Consider the following 10,991-nt stretch of genomic DNA (forward strand, 5'->3'; position numbering starts at 1 on the left):
GAAAGGTGAGTCATATAGGGCAGCTCTCTGCATCTCTCACTTACTGAGGCTTCACTTACTTTTGTCAGGCAGATGCCATCATAGGGCTTTTTGCCAGCATTCTCTCTGAGATCTTGGATGCTTTTCATTATTTCAGTAGATTCCTGTTTTCCTTCTTGAATTAACACTGAGTTTATCTTTATGCACTATCTGTCTATTTCCAAGTGGCTGAGGCATGGTAAAAGCATATAATCTATCATCTTGGGAAAAAATGGAAGCAAAATTATGTAAGTTATGAATACCATGTTGTAGGATAATAATATAGATGTATTTTTGCTTAAAGCCAAACTTTTTTATGTTGTGTTGTCATTGTTGTGGGGTTTATTTGTTTACTAAACTCTGCAAGAGATAAAATCAGATTACACTGTAATATTTGCTATATGAGATATTTTCTTCTACTAATTGCAAGCTAAAAATAAGTTAACCAATGGCTCCCTGTTAGGAACTTAAAAATACAATTTCATATGTTTCTTACAAGGACTAAAGGACCATAAACCTCTTCTTTGCATATAAGGATGGCAAAGAGCTCAATTTTTTTCTGAGCAATTTTGTTCCCTTTTCTGAATGGTAAATTTAGTATTATTGAATAATAGACTACAATGATTTAATCTTGAATGAAGATATCAAAGGACACTTAGGTTATTTTATTTATTTCCAAGAGTATTTCTTGTATTTAGTTTATGCTTGCTTATACGTGATAGAACATATATGAATCTATCCTGGATTACCAATATTGAATAACAAAAAGGATGTTTGGCAGATTATAGACAAATATTTAGAAAGCATATTCTGCTTAAAATTTTATTTTTCATACAGTCACAAGTAATCAACTCATAACTAACCTATAACTTAATGTCGATGCCCCGAAGCTAAAGAGAAGGTCCATAGGAAAATAAGAAAATAGATGTAAAAAGAAGTACTTCTAGAGACATGAAATTTCAATACAACAAATAGATAAATCTAAAACTTCCTTTAGAATTATTTTCCATCTATAATTTGACTTATCAGCACCATTTGTTGATATAAAAAAATCAGACAATAAAAAAAGACTTCAAAATTCAGTGGGCAACATATTTAGAATATATAATTCTAAACCCTGCCCGATACTAATCAGGAGTAAAAACAAAATAAAATATTTTAAGGCTTTCAAATCTTGAATTTACCTCTCATGTTCCTTTTCTGAGGATGGTTCTTAATGATATCATTCTTGATAATGAATCAGAAAACAGAAACAGAAACTAAGAAAGACAAATTGTGCAATATAAGAAGCGAGGAAATTCACCCTGGAAGCTAAAGAAAACAGACTCTAGAATGACAGTGTTTGGTAAACATAGAAAATAATTGGCAGTCTTAGAATAGGAATTTAGTGGGCTGCAAGACAAACATCTTTGGAGGAATTAAATGGACATCAGCAAGATGATTGAATAGGGAGCCCTAGCCTCTCCTTCCTCTAAGGAGAAACCAATTCAACAACAATACAGACCATTTCCCTTTGTGAGAAATCCAGAAACCAACTAAAAGGTTCCAGCATCCCAGACAAACACAAACCCAGCTGCACCAATGCCAGTAGGAAGATTCATGGCAAACACTTACCATAGGCCCTCTTCCTCAGTGCAATGCAATTGAGAGAAAACTCCCAGATCTCAGTTTCTCCCTTGGAATGGAAAGAGAAGACTGAAACATATGTCCAATGTTGAGACTTTTTCAGGAGCTGCCCAAGGGACTGGTTTATGTCCTGACTAGATGAACACTGACAGGAAAGGGTGCCAAGTTGAGAGCTGCTGAGAACAAAGGCAAAAATTTGGACCCTTCACTGGCCATGGTCGCTTCCTCTGGCTCAGTAAATAAAGAGTAGAAGCAAACCTCTAACTCCTTGCTTCCTCCTGGAGAGGAAAAGAAATAAAACCAGCAACCAAATTTCTGGCTTTTGGCAGCCTATCTGAGAGGACTAGTTTTTATCTTGCTATCTCAGAGCCATATATGACAAGCCCATAGCTAACATCTTGCTCAACAGTTAAAAACTGAAAAATTTTCCTCTCAAATCAGGAACAAGGCAAGAATGCCCAATCTTGTCACTTCTATTTAACATAGTTCTTAAAGTCCTAGCTAGAGCAAATAAGCAAGACAAAGAAATGAAAGGCATTCAAGTCAGAAAGGAAGATGTAAAATGATCTCTATTAGTAGATTACATGGGTACACAAAAGATTCTCAAGATTCCACAAAAAAAACCTGTTAGAACTAATAAATTCAGCAACGTTGCAGGATCCAAAATTATCACAAAAATTACTTATGTGGCTATACACTAACAATGAAATATCCAAAAAGAAAATTAAGAAAACAATCCTTACAATACTTACAATATTTACAATAGCAGCAATAAATATAAAATACTTAGGAATAAACTTAACCAAAGAAGTGAAAGTCTTCTACACTGAAAAACTATAAAACATTACTGAAAGAAATTAAAGAAGACACAAATAAATGGAAAGACATCCCATGTTCATAGATTAAAAGACAAGATTGTAAAAATGCCCATATTGCCCAAAGAGATATATAGGTTCAATGGAATCCCTATCAAAATCTCAGTGGCATTTGTTGCACAAATAAAAAAGCATCCTTAAATTCATATGGAACCATAAGAGAGCCGAACTAACCAAAGTAAAATTGAGAAAAAATAACCAAAAAAAAGCCTCACACTTTGTGACTTCAAAACATATTACAAAGTTATAGTGATTAAAAATTTGTATATGGGACTGGCATAATTACAGACATATATAGACCAGTGTAACAGATTAGAATGGCCACAAATAAATCTACATATATATGATTAACAAGCATGACATCCTTCAACAAGGATGTCAAGATGGCACTATGGGAAAAGGATAGTCCCTTCAGCAAATGGTGTTGGGAAAGGTGGCCATTCACATGGAAAAGATAGAAATTGGACCTTTATCTCACACCAAACACAGAAATCAATTCAAAATAGCCTGTGATTTGTCTTTTTCTGTTTTGTTTACTTTTAAATTTTTGTGGGTACATAGCACGTGTATATATTTATGGGGCACATGAGATATTTTGATACAGGCATACAATGCATAGTAATCACATCAGAATAAGTGGCATATTCATTACCTCAAATATTTATACTTTATTCGTGTTACAAACAACCCAATTATGCTCTTTTAGTTATTTTAAAATGTACAATAGATTATTGCTAACTGTAGTCATCCTGTTGTTTTATCAAATACTAGATCATATTTATTCTATTTTTTGTACATGTTAATCATCCTTTATGCTTCACCCCCACCCAAAACCCTTCCCAGCCTCTCATAATCATCCTTCTACTTTCTATCTACATAAATTCAATTGTTTTCATTTTTAGCCTCCACAAATAAGTGGGAAAAGGCAAAGTTTGTCTTTCTGTGTCTGGCTTATTTCACTTAACATAATGACATCCAGTTCCATCCATGTTGTTACAAATGACAGAAATAACAGTCTTTTTTTTTTGCGTCTGAATAGTACTTCATTGTGTATATGTACCACATTTTCTTTATCCACTTACCTGTTGATAGACAGTTACATTGCTTCCAAATCTTGGGTATTGGAATAGTGCTGCAATAAATGGGAGTGCAGATACATCTTATATCTTTAATATACTAATTTCCTTTCTTTTGAGTATATACCTAGTAGTGGGACTGCTGGATTCTATGGTAGTTCTATTTTTAGTTTTTTGAGAAACCTCCAAACTGTACTCCATAGTGGTCATACTAATATACGTTTCTACCAACAGTGTAAAAGGTTCCTTTTTCTCCATATCCTTGCCAGCATTTGTTATTGACTATATTTTGGATACAAGCTATTTTAACTGGGGTGAGGTGATATCTCACTGTAGTTTTTATTTGTATTTCTCTGATGATCACTGATGCGGAGCACCTCTTCATACATCTATTTGCCATTTATATGTCTTCATTTGAGAAATGTCTTTTCAGATATTTTGACCGTTGTTTAATTGTATTATTAGATATTTTCTTAGAGTTATTTGAGCTCCTTATATATTCCGGTTATTAATCCATTGTCTTATCAATAGTTGCAAATATTTTCTCCCATTCTGAAAATTGTCTCTTCACTTTGTTGATGGTTTCCTTTGCTGTGCAGAAGCTTTTTAACTTGATGTGATCCCATTTGTCCCTATTTGCTTTGGTTGCCTGTGCTTGTGGAGTATTACTCAAGGAATCTTTGCCCAGTCCAATGTCCTGAAGAGTTTCCCCAAGGTTTTTTTTTTTTAGTAGTTGCATAGTTTGAGATTTTATATTTAAGTCTTTAAGTCATTTTGATTTAATTTTTGTATACAGTGAGAGATAGAGGTGTAGTTTCATTCTTGTGCATATAGGTATTTGGTTTTCCCAGCACCATTTATTGAAGAGACTGTCTTTTCCCCAATGTATGTCTTGGCACCTTGTTAAAAATGAGCACACTGTAGTTGTGTGGTTTTATTTCTGGGTTCTGTATTCTGTTCCATTGGTCTATGTGTCTGTTTTCATGCCAGTGTCATGCTGTTTTGGTTACTATAGCTCTGTAGTGTAATTTAAAGTAAGGTAATGTGATTCCTCCAGTTTTGTTATTTTTGCTCAGGATAGCTTTGGCTATGCTAGATCCTTTGTGGTTCCATATAAATTTTAAGATTGTTTTTTCTATATCTGTGAAAAATATCATTGGCATTTTGACAGGGATTGCATTCAATCTGTAGATTGCTTTGGGTGGTATGGGGATTTTAACAATATTTATTCTTCCATTCCATGAACATGGAATATCTTTCAATGTTTTTGTCCTCTTTAATTTCTTTTGTCAGTGTTTATAGTTTTCATTGTAGAGAACTTTCACTTCTTTGGTTAATTCCTAGAAATTTAATTGTATTTCTGGCTATTGCAAATGGAGTTACTTTCTTGATCTCTTTTACACATTCTATACTCTTGGCATATAGAAATACTACTGATTTTTGTATATTGATACTGTATCCTGCAACTTTACTGAATGTATCAGTTCTAATAGTTTTTTGGTGGAGCCTTTTGGCTTTTCCAAATACAAGATCATATCTGCAAAGAGGGATAATTTGACTTCTTCCTTTCTAACTTATATGCTCTTTCTTTCTTTCTCTTGTCTGATTGCTCTAGCTAGGACTTCCAGTGCTACGTGGAATGCTGTTGAACATGAGCATCTGTGTCATTTTCCAGATTTTAGAGAAAAGGCTTTCAGTTTCTCTATTCAGTATGATACTAACTGTGGGTATGTCACATATGGCATTTATCGTGTTATGTTCCTTCCATACCCAGGTTTTTGATGGTTTTTTTCAATAAGTGATGTTGAACTTTATCAAATGCTTTTTCGGCATCAATTGAAATGATCATGTGGTTTTTATCCTTCATTCTGTTGATATGATCTATCACATTGATTTGCATATGATGAGCCATCTTTGCATCCCTGGGATACATTCCGCTTGATCATGATGAATGACCTTTTTAATGTATTGTGGAATTCAGTTTGCTAGTAATTTTTTGAGTATTTTTGCATCAATATTTATCAGAGATATTGGCCTGTCATTTTTTTTTATGTGTCATTGGTTTTGGTATCAGGGTAATACAAGCCTTATAGAATGAGTTTGGAGATATTCTCTCCTCCTGTATTTTTTGGAACAATTTGAGTAGAATTGGTATTCGTTCCTCTGTAAAAGTGTGGCAGAATTAAGCAGTCCTTTGGGTTCTGGGATCTTATTTACTGAGAGACTTTTTATTGCAGCTTCAATCTCATTGCTTGTCATTCATCTGTTCAAATTTTGGATTTCCTTATGGTTCAACCTTGCTAGATTTTATGTGTCTAGGAATTTGTCCATTTCTTCTAGATTTCTTAATTTGTTGGCATATAGTTTTTCATAGTAGCCACTAATGACCCTTTGAATTTCTACAGTATCAATTGTAATATCTCCTTTTTCATCTCAGATTTTATTTACCTAGGTGTTTTCTTTTTTCTTATTCTGTCTAATGTTTGTCAAGTTTATATTTTCAAAAAACCAACTTTTTGTTTTGTTGATCTTTTATATTGTTTTCATTTCAAAGTCACTTATTTCTGCTCTGATTCTTATTTCTTCTCTTCTCCTAATTTGGGATTTGGTTTGTTCTTGCTTTTCTTGTTCCTTAAGATGCATTGTTAGGTTGTTTATTTGAAGTTTTTCTTCTTTTTTGATGTAGGCACTTATAGCTATAAATTTTCTTCCGAGTGCTGCTTTTGCTATATCTCATAGATTTCAGTAGTTATGTTTCCACTAAAATTCGTTTCAAAAATTTTTTCACTTTCCTTCTTAATTTCTTCATTGACCACTGGTCATTAAGAAGCATATTGTTTAATCTGCATATGCTTGTATAGTTTCAAAAATTCCTCTTGATATTGATTTCTAGTTTTATTCCATTATGGTCAGAGAAGATGTTTGATATTATTTCAAAATTTTGAATGTTTTAAGTCTTGTTTTGTCACCTGATATATGGTCTGTCCTTGAGACTGACCCTTATGCTGAGGAGAAGAATATGTATTCCATAGCCACTGGATGAAATGTTCTGTAAATTGGTATTAGGTTCATTTATCCTACAGTGCAGAGTAAGCCCAATATTTCCTTATTGATTTTCTGTCTGGAAGATCTCTCCAAAGATGAAAGTGGGGTGTTAAAGTCTCCAGCTCTTATTATATTGGGGTCTATCTCGCTGTGTGTCTCTAATAATATTTGCTCTACATGTTGGGATGCTGTAGTGTTGGGAGCATATATATTTATAACCATTGTATCGTCTTGCTGAATTTACCTCTTTATCATTACATAATGACCTTCTTTGTCTTCTCTTATTGTCTTTGTCTTGAAATCTATTTTGTCTAAATATAGCTACTCCTGCTCTTTTCTGTTTTCCATTGTCATGGAATATATTTTTCTATCCCTTTATTTGCAGTCTATGTGTGTCTTTGTAAGTGAAGTGTTGTTCTTGTAGGCAACAGACCGTTGAGTCTTATCATTTTTATTTAATCCATTCAGCCAGTCTATGTCTTCTGATTGGAGAGTTTAATCCGTTTGTGTTCAATGTTATTATTGATAAGTAACGACTAACTTCTGCATTTTATTTGTTTTCTGGGTTTTCTTTTGTAGTTTTATCTTCCTTCATTCCTTCCTTCCTGTCTTATTTTTGGTGAAGGTGAGTTTGTCAGATAGTATGTTTTAATTGCTTGTTTTATTTTTTGTGTATACATTGTATGTTTTTTGGTTTGAGGTTACCATGAGGCTTGCAAATAATACCTTATAATCCGTTATTTTAAACTAATAACAACTGAACTTTAATTGTATACACAAAGAAACCAACAAAGAAGCAAAAGAAAAACTAATAAAAACTTCACACTTTATCTTCCCACTTTTAAACTTTCTGTTGTTTCTATTTATATCTTATTGTACTGTCTATGTCTTAAAAAGTTGTTGTAGTTATTATTTTTGATTGGTTCCCCTTTTATCTTTCTAGTCAAGATATGACTAGTTTATGATGTTATAATATTCTGTTTTTCTTTGTATTTACTATTACAGTGAACTCTGAAACTTCAGATAATTACTTATTGCTCATTAACATTCTTTTCTTTCAGCAGTATACTTCAGATGAGATTGGTGTGTTCAGGGTGGTATGGACGTAGACACAGCTGTATACTTCAGATTGTTGGTTCATGTTAAGTAACTGTTTAAGATTTACATTCCAAAGAAAATCATGCTACACAAAAATTATCCAAGATTTTCGCCCTAAAAAATTATTGGATAAAATATAAAAAGTACTATTGTAATTGTGTCTCTTGTGAATAAAACATCATTCTATATGTAAACAGATTCACTCAACCCTTTGGTTGTAGAAAACTTCAGAGTCGGTAAGTTGCTGTCTAACTTCCTGTTGCATGCACTTGCCAGAGAAAAGTGAAAAATGCCTTCTGTGCCAGCATCATTTGGGGATGAAAAGAATCATTTCACATAGCTGAAGGGGGCAGCCTGGTGCTTCCAGAGAAAGGCAATGAAAACCACAGGGAATAAAGTACTGAACACTGCATTGCAAGTTTGCATAAGGGGGGCCACACTGTTGGCTACCATGGAGAAAAAGACCAAAAGGACTGCCATGACAGCCAGGAGGATGTCGATGACTTTGTCCAGAAGATTCCAGGCAGTGGCATTCTACAGCCCTTCTAGCTCCACCACCTGCTAGTGCTGCATCATGAATATCCAGCTCCATCTTAGAGACGCAGGTCTGGCATGCCTCCTGGATTTCCCAGGCCCATCCTGATAGCAAATTTTTCCCTGCTGGCCAGTTCCTGCTTCAAGTTCAAGATTTCATTCTGGTGAAGCTCCTTTAGGTCATTCCTTCTTCAAGTTCAAGATTTCATTCTGGTGAAGCTCCTTTAGGTCATTTCGTTCTTCTTCTAATCATTCACATCTATTTCACTCCTCCCATAAGGTCTTCATTATTAACAAATTGTCCGTCTGGTAATGTTCCTTGAGAGTGTCAAAGGATTTCTCTAGCCTGGCCTGGGTTTCCCAGATCTCCTGGATCTCATGTAATAGTGCATCAAATCCCAGGCTTTGTATGTGCAGGGTATTCTTTTTGGAGCTGGATGTTCCTACAGTTATGCCACCAGTGGTGCTGTTGACTCCCACTGAGCCTAAAATAGTCCTAGGACAATCTTCCTGACTGCCATATTGTGGGCATCACTGAAAGTTCAAAATCACTCCCAAAGCCTTCCCCTCATCATCCACTTGCCCTACCTCTAAACAGTACTTTAGGTTACAGATGTTGTCTGTACTGCCAAATTTGTTCCAAATCATTGAGGCAAAATCTCTGGGTTTTGAGACCATGGTCCCTGCTGCTGAATAGCTGGCCTGAGAGAAACTGGAAAATCTACCTTTGACACCACCTGCCACACTTTCACTGAAGCCAGTCACCTTCACTCCCACATCCTTCAGACCCTGCTGCATGTTCCTAAAGACATCCTTTGGTTGCTGGGGGATCCCATTCTACTCCACCTCTTACAGCATCCTGTGGTAGTGCTCAAGCTTCTTTTGTACCTGGAGGGTGATTTGGGCAGATTTGTGGTTCTTCTCGAAGTCCTGCTTGATTCAGCCAGCCTACTACTTGTCCGAGCTGTTGGCAAGCTTCAAGTACTCAGCAATGCTGTCATCCCAGGCTTTGCAATCTTGATCTGTTATGTGAGCATCAGGATCTTCTGCTGCAGGTGAACAATAGCAGGATTTTTTTTTTTCACTGAGGGTCTGCTGTTCCATCCATGGAGTCTGTGTGAATGCTGTCATTAGTACTAGAGACCACTGCACTAGATGTCTGAGTGAGGCTGCTTACTTCCAACCACTTAATCCACTCTGCAGTTCCCTCCTCTCTTGGCAGACATGCAGCAGCAGCAGCACAAGTTATTTCCATTATAGTGGAGCTGATAGGGGCATCAGCTGTGGATGAAGACCTGGGTTGACCTGACTGCATAACAGCTGTCATCTCCTAGCCATATTTCCTGATTTGGGAACTTCCCTTGGGGCTTCTGGCTTGTCCTACCTACTACGCAAGCTTGTTCCTCTCTTCATCTAAGGTGGCATTTTAATCTTCTGTAGGACATGATTCAGAGCTTTGGAGTGGGTGGAGACACCATCAGTCTCAGCACATGCATTCTGGCTTTCCAGATCCATTTCAGGTTCTGGATTGGCCTGAATTTGCTGCACATGGTATGGAGACACTGATGTCCTCCTGTGCTGGTGCTGGAAGAGATCCTTCAAGCCTTGGCCAATCACATTAATGTTTTTCCTAACATTGTGGGTCATTTTAGACAACTTTTTTCCTGATTCTATATGCTTTCCAGCCTCTGCATCTTGTTGTTTGCCTCTAGGATCAGAGTCCTCATATAAGTATTCACTGCCCACAGGCTCCATCAGTAGACTTAATATGCTTATATGCAAACTTATTTTCTTTAACACACCAAGAGTGTTAAATTATGTAGGCATTTGCTTCAACAATGACTGTGCATGCAGCCATGAGATTAAGGGTTCATGCCGCCTTCATTACTCTTCCTCAAGCACTTCTAAGGTATATGAGAATCAATTTAGGAAAAGCTCCTAAAAATCCCAACAATAGCTTTACTTTCTTTGCATAAATAAGGATGAACAATTGTAATCCAAAATGCTTCCCAAAAAGTTCTCTTAAAAAATCATAGAAACAGAAGATCCATATGAAAAGAGAACCAATTTAGGAGGATGGATATTGTGTCTTCTAAATCTTGTGACCAAGAGCAACTGTTCACCAAATGTTAGCATCTGTAGAAAGTACTAACTGTGAATGTGTTTTCTCCAGAAATTACTACTGGTGGGGAGGGGAGAAGCAGCCAGAGTCTTCACAAGCACCATCTTTCAAGCTCAAGTACTGCCTCCAGCCACTGATGCCATGTCCCCGGTTGATCCCTTCCAACCAACCTCCTCATCCATCTTGCCCCAACCACCTCAGTCACCACTGCTTGTGACTTATCCTAATTCTTTTGCCATTGTCTTTCATAAGGCAGGAGTTTTTAATTTTAATGAAGTCCAACTTATCAATTATTTCTCGTATGGATCATGCCTTTGATGTTTTATCTAAAAAGTCATTACTATTTCCAGGATCATTTAAATTTTATTTTAGCTTATCTTCTACAGTTTTATAGTTTGTATTTTAAATTTATGTTGATCATCCATTTTGAGTTAATTTCTGTGAAAGATGTTAAGTGTGTATCTAAGATTTATATTTTGCATGTAGATGTTCAGTTGTTCCAGCATCATTTGTTGAAGAGACCATCCTTGTTCTATTGTATTGCCTTCACTCTTTTGCAAAAGATCAGTTGACCGTATTTATGTGGGCCTATTTCTT

At 35.8% G+C, this 10,991-nt stretch overlaps 1 pseudogene; it reads right to left on the bottom strand.

Moving 5' to 3' along the window:
* Positions 1 to 7,921: 7,921 nt before the first annotated feature.
* LOC101141660 (transmembrane and coiled-coil domains protein 1-like) lies at positions 7,922 to 10,027 on the bottom strand (annotated as a pseudogene).
* Positions 10,028 to 10,991: the final 964 nt, after the last annotated feature.

Source organism: Gorilla gorilla, chromosome 7, assembly GCF_029281585.2.
Source record: "Gorilla gorilla gorilla isolate KB3781 chromosome 7, NHGRI_mGorGor1-v2.1_pri, whole genome shotgun sequence".
In the NCBI taxonomy this organism is placed as follows: domain Eukaryota; kingdom Metazoa; phylum Chordata; class Mammalia; order Primates; family Hominidae; genus Gorilla; species Gorilla gorilla.